The sequence below is a fragment of the Oryctolagus cuniculus genome, chromosome 3, assembly GCF_051225735.1.
Source record: "Oryctolagus cuniculus isolate XC-2025 breed Fujian yellow rabbit chromosome 3, ASM5122573v1, whole genome shotgun sequence".
In the NCBI taxonomy this organism is placed as follows: domain Eukaryota; kingdom Metazoa; phylum Chordata; class Mammalia; order Lagomorpha; family Leporidae; genus Oryctolagus; species Oryctolagus cuniculus.
The window spans coordinates 111720351-111733891 of record NC_142869.1 but is presented as its reverse complement, the minus strand read 5'-3'; the positions used below and the strand labels follow the sequence as shown (position 1 = coordinate 111733891).

Genomic DNA, 13541 nt, shown 5'->3' with positions numbered 1-13541 from the left:
GGAACACCCAGCTCACTTGTGGGGGACATGGGGTGTGAATGAGAAATCAAACTTTACAACTAAAGTCTCTAGGAGTCAAGAGGTTTCTGCAACATAATTATACTATTGGACAAATAGAGAGTATTAAAATGTCAATGTCACAATCAATACATTTTTTACAGAACATTCAAGAAGCAAAACCAATGTCTTGATTTTGTCTAACAAGTCTTAAATTCATTTGTTTGACATGATGCAAACATTTGTTTGCTCTGCCTATCCTGAGCTTTGAAGAGATCACACTGGTATAAGATTGTCACATTCTATCAGCTCCATGGACCACAGATGAAGGAATTCTAAAATATCATTTTCTTCAAGGTGTGTTTAATTCCACAAGTACTGTCAGGTTATTCACTATGTGTCTAATGAACTCCATGATGTAGCTGTAGGAGTCTTGTTTACAATACTACACCTAGGAAGACCCAAATAAGGACTTCGAAATGTTACTGAATAAGGGCACTAGCAGATAATTGTCGACTTAAATAAGAAGCAAACTTCCCCTGAATAGGAAGTTTCTGTAGGTCACACCACAGACAGGTCTATGTTTCCTTTCTCTGCCAAACACAGCACGGCTGATCATAAGAAGAAGGCACCTGTTCTTTGTGATCTTCATCTGCCTAGGACTAGGCATGGGATAGTAAACTCATTAAGAGGTCTAGATACACAAAAGAACTTTGACAAAAAACTTATTTCTAAAAACTGGACATGGCTTCTTACAATGATATGCTTTATAAACTCAATATCTACCCTAAAAAATAGCGTGCACACACACACACACAAGTAAATTGCTAAAGGAATCAAAAATTAAGCTCTGAAATGAGCAGTTAATATATGGAGGTGGGATTAATGAAGACCCAGATTGAGAAACCAGAGAGGGGTTCAACTAAGACTTGAAGGATAGATAGATTTGAACTCACAGCATTGATGGGCATCACCACATGCTGACATTGAAATTTTCTATTTGCCTACCAAAACATAAATAAAAACTAGGTCTTTATTTTAGAGTAAAGCAATTTCCTATTCCTAAAAAAAAAAGGGAGGGGAATCAAATATGTCACCCCCTGTTAATGACTCAGAACTTCTTTGTGCATCAGATTCCTGGTCTATGAAATATAAGACTGGGATTAGATGATCTCTGCATTCCCTAACAGCTTGACAATTCTCTGACAACTCTACGCTATGATCTGTAACCATCTATTTTCTTTAAATTTTCCCTCTACACACACACACACAAGCTTCCATCACAACTGACATGCTATTCATTCTCCTTTGGGCCAAATGAAGAAAGAGGGAATAAAAAGCAACTACCACATTTAAATGAAAGAGTTATCAGTCATTCTTGTATATTGCAGCTGCTTGAGAAGCCATAGGGCAAAGGCATTTATATGGCAGATAAGCTCATTGTGTTGAACAAATTAATGCTGGATTGTGAATTAAATGGCGTGTCTTCGGACAGCTAATTAGCTTTGTGCTGCTCAATTAAGTTTTGAAAGGACACGTTGTGTTTCTTGATGGAACACAGAATATACTTCAAGGCTATTGCTGCTCTGAATAATTTCAATTTCAAACCCAGTGGAAATGAGCAAGAAAGCAGCAAGGGCTTTGTAAGCCCAAACAATTCAGACTGCCCAGAGTTTACATTCCCAATCATTAAATAGCAAAATAACAATTTATTTTTTTAACCACATCTGGAAATCTCTGCACACTAACAAACATGAAATTAAATCTATTTTTCATAGCATCATTTAGATGTAGACAAACATTTTAAAAATAAAGGGAAACACTAAATTAACATTTTAGTCTATAAGATGAAATCACATTCTTCATTCCATTAAGTAAGAAGGAAGTGCTGTTGCAAAGCTTTTAGACTTTGGAATAAGTGAATGTTAAACAGAACTCATTTCAGATTTTACTCTGCTTCTGACCCTAGGAAAATCTTTTAATTCTGTGTTTGCATTTACTTACCTAAAAAAATGGGGTTACAAGTCTTTTCTTGTGGGGTTATTATGAGTCTCTTATTGTCCAACTACAATGACAGACCCAGTTATAACCACTATTTCTTAGTTATCTTTCCCTGTGCAGGTCAGTTGTGAATTGATCTAAGCCCATGTACAGATTTTTTCTTAAATACAGGAAACTTTTTAAAGATGTATTTATTTTCTTGAAAGGCAGAGTTACAGAGAGGGAAAGACAAAGAGTAAGAGATCTTCCAACCACTGGTTAACACCCTAAATGGCTGCAAGCCAGGAGCCAGGAGCTCATTCCAAGTCTCCCACATGTGTGCAGGGCCCAAGTACCTGGGCCATATTCTGCTGCTTTTCCAGGAACATTAGCAGGGAGATGAATAGAAAGTAGAGCAGCTGGCACTTAAACCAGCACCCAAAAGAGCACCCATATGGGATGCTGGCACCGCAGGTGGCAGCTTTACCCACTAGGCCACAGTACCAGCCACAAATACAGGAAATTTTCAATATTTAGGAATAGATCTGCTTATGCAAATACATTGCCACCAGATGTTGTGGTATAATGAAATAATAATAGTAATAGTAATAATAAATTTCAAATAGAATTGAACCATTTATCCAAATACTGGCAGCAAGCACAGATCAGTCTCAATTCCTGTTCCTTTAAGTCTAGGATGTCCCCAATTCTCTAACCCAATCAATCAAAGCCCTAGGATGAAGAACGGAGCTACCAGGTAGAGTTAGCACTGCTCTGCAGGTAACATTTGCTCCTCTTGAGCCAGTAAGAAAGGAGGGTATAGGAACAAGCTGAATCCAAACCTACAACACTGTTGACTGAGTGTGCAAAAGGTTAAGACACATACCACATTACTTCCTAAAGTTCATGAGGAAGTAGAATTAAAAGTTGATTTGGGGAGTGGGGATGAGGCTTTGCAGTTAAGATGCTGATTGAGATACCTGCATCTCAAGTTAGAGTGGCTGGGTTCTGTTCTTGGCTCTGCTGCTGATTCCAACTTTGGGTGAATGCAGATTTTAGGAGGCAGCAATGATGGGTCCAGGAACTGGATCCTCCTGCCCGCTTGGGAGACCTGGATTGCATTCCTAGCTCTCTGCTTCAGCCCTCAGCCCTGGATACTTTGCAGGCATGTAAGTGAACCTCCAGAAGGGAGCTCATTCTCTCTTTCATCTCTCAATAAAGAAATAGTTTTCAAAGTTTATTTTGGTGTAAAAAATGATATAGGCGCAAATACTATTGGTTGAACTCTTTAATTAACACTCAGTTATTCTTAGATGTTTAAATTTAACTGAAAAGTGATCCCTGTTACATATAAGAGTGGGATTAAGAGAAGGAGGAGATGTACAGTTTGGGACATGTTCAATCGGACTTGCCCCAAACACTTGCCCCAAACGGTAGAGTTGGAAATGTGCAAGGGGATTCCAACCCAATCCCATCAAGGTGGCATGTACCAATGTCATCTCACTAGTCAAAGTGATCAGTTTCAGTTCATAATTGATCATAATGATAGGATTAAGAGTCAAAGGAATCACACAAGCAAGTCTAGTGTCTGCTAATACCAACTGATAGAATTAAAAAGGAGAGAATGATCCAACATGGGAAGCAGGATACAAAGCAGACTCAGAAAAGCAGATGTCCTAAACAGTACTCTGGCCTCAGAATCAGCCCTTAAGGCATTCGGATCTGGCTGAAGAGCCCATGAGAGTATTTCAGGCATGGAAAGCCAAGACACTCTGGAAAAAAAAAAAAACAAACCCAAATCCTAAATGAAAGATCTCTGTGAGTGAGATCTCAGTGGAAAGAACGAGCCATCAAACAAGGAGGTATCTTTTCTGAAGGGAGGAGAGAACTTCTATGTTGACTATAACGTTGTCTAAATAAGATCGGAATTGGCAAACTCAAAAGGCTTCCATTGTGATTATCGATGCAATAAACAAGAGTGTCAATTGTTAAATCAACAACAGGAGTCACTGTGCACTTACTCCTCATGTAGGATCTCTGACCTTAATATTTTGTACAATATGAATTAATGCTATAACTAGTACTCAAACAGTACTTTACACTTTGTGTTTCTGTGTGGGTGCAAACTGTTGAAATCTTTACTTAATATATACTAAATTGATCTTCTGTATATAAAGAGAATTGAAAATGAATCTTGATGTGAATGGGATGGGAGAGGGAGCGGGTGCGAGGGAAGTTATGGGGGGAAAAAGCCACTATAATCCATAAGCTATACTTTGGAAATTTGTATTTATTAAATAAAAGTTTAAAAATGATATAGGTACATGGATTTTTAATAATATGCATTTCCATGTTCTTTTTGAAGACCCGTTGTACATACAGTTCTCACCACCTTATCCCTCTCCCCACTAATAAGATTTACAAACACTAAACTAAACATTTACTGCTAATTCTGAACTGTGAAATGTATTTTCCTGGACTTTGTTAAATGTCCACTTTCTTTCTTTTTTAAAGATTTATTTGTTTATTAGAAAAGCAGAGTCACAGAGAGTCAAAGGCAGAAAGAGAGAAAGAGAGAAAGCCTTCCATCTGCTGGTTCACTCCTCAAATGGCCGCAACAGCCAAAGCTGGGCTGATCCGAAGCCAGGAGCCAGGAGCTTGGTCCAGGTGTCCCATGGGGGTTCAGGGGCCCAAGGACTTGGGCCAACTTCCACTTCTTTTCCAGAAGAGAGAGCTGGGTGCTCATCCAAATACTGGCAGCAAGCACAGATCAGTCTCAATTCCTGTTCCTTTAAGTCTAGGATGTCCCCAATTCTCTAACCCAATCAATCAAAGCCCTAGGATGAAGAACGGAGCTCCCAGGTAGAGTTAGTACTGCTCTTCAGGTAACATTTGCTCCTCTTGAGCCAGGAAGAAAGGAGGGTACAGGAACAAGCTGTACAAGCTGTGGGGCTGATTTCCCACAGTAGAGAGCCGGATCGGAAGTGGAGCAGCCAGAACTTGATCCAGCACCCATATAGGATGCCTGCACTGCAGGCAGCAGCTTGACCCATTTCGCCACAGCCCAGACCCTAGATGTCTACTTTCATCACTGAACTTGAACCCACAAATTCCTATTATCTTTTTATTCTTCCCCAAATTCTCTTACTATCCTTAGACCATCCACTTCTGAGAACAGAACTGAACATTTGCCTTGCTCCACATGCTAGACTCTTGTTCCCTTGTTTCTTTTTCTCCTGGCTGATATGGGAGCCTATAAAATACAAAACCTCTGCTATCTTTCAGAAAACAGAACAGTCTCTTTTTCAGATACTCTCCTGCTGGCAGGGAGGAAAGTTCTTCTCTTTATTTCCATCACTGCATAAGTTGGTTTTTGTGCCAGAGCTCCAGGTGAGAGAGACGTTAGGGGGTTTGCCTGATTCCTGTGCTTACTGAAACACTAATCATTTTTCCAGTGAGCAGTTACTTCTAGAACTCACAAGGCAAATGAGGCTCTCTAGTGAAGGCAAAATGACAATATTTGAAGCACGTGTGGGAGCCAACTCTTGAGAGTGGATTCCTGATAAGATTTCTTTAGATGTTAGCTAACCACATATGCAACACATCATTTATAGATATAACACAAACTTCAAGTATATGACAGAAAACATGAATAGCATTGTTGAGTAATTCTGATTATACTACACTTTAAGACCACTTTTTAAAGACTTTTAAAATTTGACAGTGACAGAGAGTTGGGGGTTGGGGAAATGCAAGATAGAGAGATCTTCAATGTGCTCATTCACTCCCAAGTGTCCTACATGGGTGGGCAGGGGCCCAAGTACTTGGGCATCTTTTGCTGCTTCCCCAGGCACATTGGCAGGGAGCTGGATTGGAACAAAGCAGCCAGGGTTTGAATCTTGTGCTTTATTATGATATGGGATGTCAATGTCACAAGCAGTGTCTTAACCTGCTACACCACACCAGCCTCAACTTTTAAGTTTTTAAATTCATCTGTTGCATAATATGGCATAGCAAAGAATGGAAGGAGACTATGTGTATTCATACAGCCCAGCTTTAGTAAAAGCAATGCATTTATCCAAAAGAATTTAAAACAAAACAACAACAACAACAAAACACTGGAGTAAAGTGTTGAAACTAGCAGTCAAGATGCCAGTTGAGATGCTTATGTCCCCACATGAGGGTGTCCAGGTTCAATAGTTGGCTGCTGCTTCTCTCCTGACCCCAACTTCCTGCTAATGCAGACCATGGGAGGCAGTAAGTAATGGATCAAGCAAGTTCCGAGCTCTCAACTTTAACTCTGTCCAGTCCTGACCATGACAAACATCTGGGGAGTGAACCAGCAGATGGGAGCTCTGTCTCTATCTCTGTCTCTCTGTCACCCAAATAAATAAATAAAAATTTAAAAAACAATGCAAGATATCTGAATCTATTAGCTTTATTTTCACCTCAGTTAAAAAAAAAAAACTACAGAGTTCCACATACTAGGAACTACAGCAGGGAGACACAGCTATGTCCTCAGGGATTGCCCACACCAGTGCTCATGGAATCACAGAGAATATCCTCATCCATGCTAGGGTCGTCCTTGTAAAGCCACTAACATGTAATGATCCTGCTGTGACTTAATATTTTATAGGGACTAGCACCTTCCATTTCCTTAAAGACCAGCTAACAGACCAGATAATTTTAAGTTTTGTTATTTTTTAAAATTTATAATTAAAATAAATTTTAAAATCTAAAATTTATCTGGTAGAGATATAAAATATTACCTTTACTGGAGAGTCTTTTTGTGTTTTTCCAGATGATTCTTGCCTTTATATGGAGCTACCAGAGTTGGAATTTCATGGTGGCAGGTCAAACAGAGGCTGTGTATTGATTAGCATAAAGAGGAACCTTGCTGTGCCCTTCCAATCATATGCCATGATTGGTTACTTTTCCATATAAAAGATTGTTCCTGCTTCCAAAGGATGAGTAATTGTGAGGAATAAAACACTTTTCTTATAAGTCACAAAAATAACCACTTCTGCCCTCATATCATTTCCCTTCCTTCATTCCACTGTAATTTATGAAAACGATTTAAAACTTTGGACTTCGATGAATACTGCAGAATCCGGTCTGCAATTAGTTTGGTATGTTTAAGATTTCTTTCATCAGAGCAAATCATAATTCTTTGGAAGATAAGTTAAACCTTGAAAAAGATATGAATCTGCAAGCTTCCCTTTTTAGAGAAATTGATTTATAAGAGCAAAGATCTTTAGTGTGATTTCCGAGGTAAAAAAAAATTCTCTGAATTGGGGAAATTGGCACAGGAAACTGCCATCAAATTCAAGTTCTCAATACTTGGAACCAACTTTTATTACTATCTATTTCCAGAGACTATAGTGGGTGCTTCCACATGCATGAGACAATCAGTCTCGGGGGACTATTCTAACCTGCAACAAAATTGAGAATAAAGTATGAGACTATTATGAACCTCAAGTCTACAGGATAATCCTCAAAAAGTTACTTAAGTTGCTTTCTCTCTAGGATTCCTGCTTACACTGCTTCTTGACTAGGATTAGCATGATGCTTGCCATTTAGCAGCACACAACACATGCTTATGGAACTGAGCAAATGCCACCTGAAATCTGAAGCCTGCAGCCTCTAACATCTTTCCAGACCTTGGAATGTGTATTAGAAGGCAGTACGTGCTCTCCTACAACACCCTGTATTGACAGTTGATGATGTAGATGATTAAGCATTCTTAAACTTGGACTTTGTTGTGTTTTTGTTTGGTTGGTTGTTTAATTGTAGAGCTTTAATAAGTAAAAAGCCCCACAGTTTCCTAATGTCTTTCAAAAAGCAAATGAATTATCAGTTCCATTGGTATTTGGAGAAAATTGAAGGACAAAAAAGAGAAAAAGGGAAGATGAAGGTTGATAACTGTTCTCATCTACATAGATAAAGTATTGCTTTCTCAAATAAAAACTCAATGTTAAGTTACAATAATGAATAGGCAGGGGTAAAATAACTGTCCACATTTGCCTTATATGCAATATTGGGCAGTTAGATGCCAGTTGCACTGTTTAGAATGACTTGCCAAAATGTTGAAAAAATGAAAAACTTTGTATTTGTTGTAGATTACCACTTAAATAGAACGTTCAGTACACATGGCCTGGGTGATAGATTTCTCCCACTCCTGTCCCCACCTGCTGTGTAGCATCTTCATGGTTAGACCTCAGCTTCTTATGGCCTTGCCTTTTCTTCCTGTTCTCTGGGCTTTTATATCTTAGAACCTCCCCTTTGTTGATAGAACAATTCATCACAAACATTGCTCCTTGCTGAGTTTTGTAAGATTCATTCCTCTGGGAAATCAAGACACAGTGTGGTCATGCAATGAGGCAATTCAAAACAGCACCACTATTTGGAATCGAATATGTTGGCATGATTTCTGTAATCCAAAACCATGATAACACATTTCTATGCCTCAACCCAGGACTGGTCTCTGTTATCTTTCTCAGGATCATGTGGTAATTAACCATTTGTTGGAATCCTGTGCCATTTATTCTTCTTTTTCCTGGTCATCTATGCTATTGTGTCTTCTTCCTGAGAATCAGAATCAAATCAGTACTTTGTCAATATATTCCAACTTTCCCATATCCTGAGGAAGACCTTGTTCCGGGAGAAGATAACTTGTCCTCTTTGTTTGTATGGTAGAATTTAATTCCGCTTCCATTTCTTTCTCAAATTCATCTTCGTTAGGTGGTTCACTTTCTCCAGTAAGACATTCTCGGGTGAGTTTTCAGTTTGGGTCTGGAGTTCCACGTAAAAGCACATCCGCTTCATCTTCAGAACTGACCAAAGCAGCTCCTCTTTGCTAGGCTCCTCAATCACATCAGGGTCATAGTCATCCGACAGCTGGTTCGTGGTGGCTTGGATGGACCTGCCCAGGCCATACGCACAATGTAGCATCTCTATTTACTCCACTGGTGCCTCCCCTAACTTGGACTTTACATTGGTAGTAATCCTGTAAAATAAATCACATGTCAGTAATAAGCCAAGGATGTCATTCAAAAATTACAAAGGATATCAAAATCTATTTTGATGAATGATTCTTGATACCAGAGCTATAATCCCAGGTTACATGTTTGAACTGCATCTTTAATGAATTTTTTTGTTTTGAGGATGACTCTATCTTAAAGCATTTAATAACATTTGGCAAGAAAAAGGCCAAATCCTCCTGTAGTAGATGAATTTCACTCTGTCTTATCATATTGGCCTCCACTGTCACATCCATAAACCAAACAAAGAGAAATACACAGCTTGGTAGACAAAGAATCACCAACCAGTCCCTGACAAAGTCTCACTGGTGGTGGGAATTTTCTTGATTTGTAGATAAAGTTGAATAACTTCTAAACTAGATAACAAGTTTTATAGAAAAAGATTCTCTTCTACTCAGAATTTAAAGCTATTTCAATAAAAGAAATTTAGGAAATCTGGTGTTAACTGGGAACTCTGATATAATATAAAGGTTTAAAGTTAGAAAATAGAATTTCCACTCACCTGGAGCAGAAAAGCAGACACAGAAAGGTGAATTATCTTATAAGTTCTTCTAAAGCCCCTGTCAGGACAATGCCTTTGAGAAGACTTTTCTGGTCCGATCTTGGAAAGGTTTTCCATTATTTCTCACTATTTGCTTTATTTCTTCAATGTGTATTTTTGAGAATTTAGTATGTGCTAGGTGCTGATAATACCACTAACTCAACCAAGAAGGGTCCTTCATCTAGAATTAATATTTTACTTGGTGAGAGAATCATAGACAAATATGATAGATAGTCTAACATGTGAAACAGACACAAAAAATGATTTAGGGCAGACCAACAATTGGGAAATTTGACCTAAACAAGGAGATCAGGGAGAAACTTCAATCTGAAAGTGTGGACATGAACATGTGAAGGGTGTGCTCCACACAGAAGGAACCACAGGTCCAGAGTCACTGTCCCTAGAAGGAGTATAGTAACCACAAGTGTTGAAAAGAAAGGGCAGGCACTGTGGCCAAGCAGGTTAAGACTCTGCCTGCCACACCAGCATCCCATATGGGTGCTGCTTCAAGTCCCGGATCCTCCACTGCCAATCCAGCTCCCTGTTAATGCACCTGGGAAAACAGCAAAAGATAGTCCAAGTCCTTAGAACCCAGCACCTTTGTGGGAGACCTGGAAGAAGCTCTGGGCTCCTGAGTTCATCCCTGCACAGTCCCAGCCATTGTGGCCATTGTGGAAATGAACCAAAGGATGGAAGATTGATATCTCTTTCTCTCTCTCTCTCTCCTCTGTGTAACTCTGCCTTTCAAATAAATAAAATATAAATCTTTAAAAAAATTTTTTAAAAATGTAAAGAAGACAAGCATGTGGCTGACACACAACCTGAAGGGAGGTGATGCAAGATGAGGTGGAAAGGGGCCAGAAACTAGACTTGGCAGAACTTGCTGGGCAACTTAAAAGTTTGACTCTACCCTCTGGTTGATTGTTAGCTGCTATTCTGTTCCTTCACTGAATTGTGCTTAAAAGATCCCGTTTGATAAGTTTCTCAGGGCTTCCTCTCTTGGAGCCCCATTCCAAATGCTGTATGAGGTTTCTGACTTAAATAAATCTTGCTTTGCTCACACACACACACACACAGAGTTTTGTCTTCAGCTTATGAACAATGGGAAGCCACAAAGTTTTAGTCAGGGAGGTGTCGTAACACATTTGGGGATTATTAAAGATCAGTGCAAGGAGAACAAATTGGAAGGGGTCCAGAATGTCTGTTAACAGGTCAAAGATAATGGTAGCTTAGACTAGGGATGACTATAGCAAGGGGAATAGATGGATTTGACACAATTCCTCCTGTCTACTTCCATTGTCCAGTGTGTGCTCTCCATTCTAAATGGCTTCTTCCTCTACACCTATTTTCTTGCTTGTTGCATGCTTCTATCTGTAGTACCAACTGTGAGTGCTAATCTTTCTAATAACGACTCAGTCTACATTTGTTATAAGTAGTTGCCACTTGCATTATACTCTTCCCTGCACCACAAAATTACTGCAGTTCAATTTGTCCTGCAGTGTGCCATGTAGGTATACACACACACACATCACAGAATTGGCTGGAGTCCCCAAGAGCAAAACTGAAAATTCTTTGGAGAAGTCCCCCTCACTCTATTCCCAAGCTTCAGCCTAAAACCCAGCTGCCGAGGGAGCCAGCCTGGGGATGAGCAGTCAGGGTAAGGTGGAGATGTGAGGAATGGATTTTACATCTCTGAGAACAGTTTTCTCTATGATGTCTGCTGCTGTACCATCAATTCCCATCTCATAAACCAATTTTGATATAATTTCCATTAAGTTATCAGCAGCTTTTCTAGATCTCAAATGGATTTTTAGCATTCTAGTAGCACATTTCTCAGGCTATCTGATGTTGCTAATGCTATGAGATGACTCAAGACCTATTGATAATGTAAGTAGAAAACATTTTTAAGGGTCTTTTATTTGCATGACCTCTTTTGATATTTACAATACCCCATGAGGGAGTCAAATCAGGCACTTAGTCTCTAGGAGTGGCTTGAGAACACAATCAACTCTTTTAGGCAACAACGCAATGAAGTGAATGCTTCCCTGGATTATCAGGAAGAGAGAATGTGGCCTCCTAAAGAGTAAAAAGCCTTAGACAACCCAATCTCAAGCTCTTCCCTCAATAATTCTTCTCCAGAATTCTTGGATTCCTGTATTGCATAAGAAAGTCTACCTTTGTACATTTTACCTAGACAATTTAAAACTGGAAACATACATTGAATGTTCTCCTAATGTCCAGAAACATTTTTTAGTTATTTGAGAGCCAGAGACAGAAAGGGTAAAACACAGAGAGCCAAAAACAGAAATGTCCCACTCACCAAAAGCCTACAACATCTGGGACTGGGCCAGGCTGAATCCAGGAGACAGGAATTCAGTCCTGGTCTTCCCCATGTGTGTCAGGGATCCAAGTACTTGAATCATCACTTACTGCCTCTCAGAAGGCATATTAGCAAAAAGCTGGAACTGGGAGTGGAATTGGGTCTCAAACCCAGACGCTCTGATACGGATGACGGGCATCCCAAACATCATTTTAACCATTGTGCCAAACCCTTGCACCAATGTCCAGAAATTCTTTCCACCAGATTTCTCTATCTGAGACACTTACCAAAAGGGATATGTTCTCTCATATTAATTACAGAAGCAAATATAGATGGTGGGTAGTATAATGCTAACCTTGACACTTTCCATACTTTCTCTAACTAGGAAAACTGAAAACAGAGGTGAAGAATCTTAGAAAGGCCCTCCATACACATTCAGTGCACATGGTTGACTCCTTTGCTGATATCAATGTGCATACACAGGCGTGTGTATGTGTCCAGAAAAATTACAGCTAAGTCATTGCTTTAGAAGTCCAAAGGTTCGTGCCTCAATGCTCCTCAATGTTACTACATGTATTCAAAAATATCTTGGAAGCATTTTCCTTGGGTATGTCTTTAAAACCAGTTTCCAAGATGTAGGGGAAAAAAGTGATGACTTTACCTTAAAGAAGTTGAGGTTCATTTTGACACAGAAAAAAATCAACTTAGGATCTTAATAACACATGATACTTGCCAATAAGCAAATCTGTCCTCAAAGACTAAAACTTTGCTGCCGGTGACGAGTATGAAGAAATTGTAGCTATAGGAGTTGTTTCAGGCCACCAAGTCCCTCACAAAATGTAACAGCAGCTTCACTCTTCTGGATTCAGAACCTCTGAAGTACCTGAAGGGAAGAAATTTCGGCACTTGGATGTAGACGTTCTAAAATCCTTACTTCCAGAATAAATCAAGTGTCACATCAGAATCACACTTGGACTTCATTTTACTTCTACACATTTCCAGGTTTCCAATCACTGCTGCCGTCCTCTTTCTCTGCTCAGAATGTCTGCAGAAGAGAGCACAGTCTGGTATGACAACTCATTTTATTGTAAGACATGGTGACAAACATGTTGAAACACCTTAAGAGTTGTGGTGATAATGATGAAATCACTGTCTAACAATTTGACTGTATCTATTAACATGCCGGTAGCAGCCATGTATTACATCAATTGATTTAACTATAAAGATTAAAATATGTGTGACATTTAAAACTTTCCACTGACAGTTAGTTGGGGTGTAGAGACGGAGTGTGAAAGTTACCTAGGACACAGTGAATCTCAGTCTTATTCTAAAAACAGAAAATACAAACACAACCAAAAGCAGACTGTACCTTCAGGATTTTCAGGGATTGCTTCCCTTCTCAGTTCATTTCATCTCAGTCAAGCGTACATCTTTGGATCCAATCATTTTGCTTTTAACTTTAAAGCAAATAGAAAACGATGTTCATTCTATCTAAAAATATACTTATAGAAATATTTATAAGAGTGAAAAAATGAAAACAGCAATCCAAATCAAGAGGTTGATTAAATAAATCATTATGTAGATGTCGATGTAATACTATGCCACTACAGGAAATCATGTTTTTGTAAAAAGTTTAACAAGGAGAAAGGCTCACCCTACTCTA

At 39.1% G+C, this 13541-nt stretch overlaps 1 pseudogene; it reads right to left on the bottom strand.

The window, feature by feature from the left end:
* Nucleotides 1-8002: 8002 nt before the first annotated feature.
* The window catches only part of LOC127491786 (E2F-associated phosphoprotein-like), a 124717-nt pseudogene continuing 119178 nt past the window's right edge, over nt 8003-13541 (bottom strand).